Here is a 732-nt window from a genome sequence, read left to right on the forward strand (position 1 = left end):
AAGAAGGTTGCGCCGCCCGCCCGCCCCTAGTCTTCAATCAATCGTTAAGCAACTCGAGGAAGGCCGTCACACCAGCACGGTGGCGCTGTCCACTCGTCCCTAGTCAATCAATGATTAAGGGGTTAGCTCAAGGGCGATGCGTATCAAATCGGTGGCGCTGCCCACCAGTACTACTAGGACCAGCACCCAGTGCCAACACCAGTCACCAGTCACCAGTCACCAACCGCCGGCCTGCCGGCTGCCGACTCACTCTCCCTCCACCTAAAGGTGGTGCTGCCGGCGCTGCGCGCGCGGCTCGCCTCCGACCCAGCCGTCGAGGCCCAACCGCCTCCTCCTCCTCCTTCCGTCTCTGAGCGGCGCCTCTTCACAGCGACGCGCCGTGAAGCAGGCGTGGTCGCGTCCTGTGGCGCCTCCGTATGCGACGGCGGGCACTCTGGCGGCGGAGGCGGCGTCGCGCTCTCGCGAGGTGGACGCGTGTGAACAGCGTCTCTTCACACGCCCGGCTTTTGAGCAGGCGGTGTCGCGCTTCGGTGAGGCCGAGGCGGCGCCGTTCGCCCGCCTCTGCTCTGCCGACCTCTCTTCCGTCGCGGCGTCCGACCTACCCGCCGCCGCGGCGAAGCTGCGGCGTCTCCGCGCGGCGCACGTGCTGCTGATGGAGACGAGTCGCGAGGAGCAGGTCTCGAGACCGGGCCGAGATTGCCCCCCTGCACCCGCCCTCTCCCCCCCCCCCCC

Source organism: Emiliania huxleyi, assembly GCF_000372725.1.
Source record: "Emiliania huxleyi CCMP1516 chromosome Unknown EMIHUscaffold_16, whole genome shotgun sequence".
Taxonomy (NCBI): domain Eukaryota; phylum Haptophyta; order Isochrysidales; family Noelaerhabdaceae; genus Emiliania; species Emiliania huxleyi.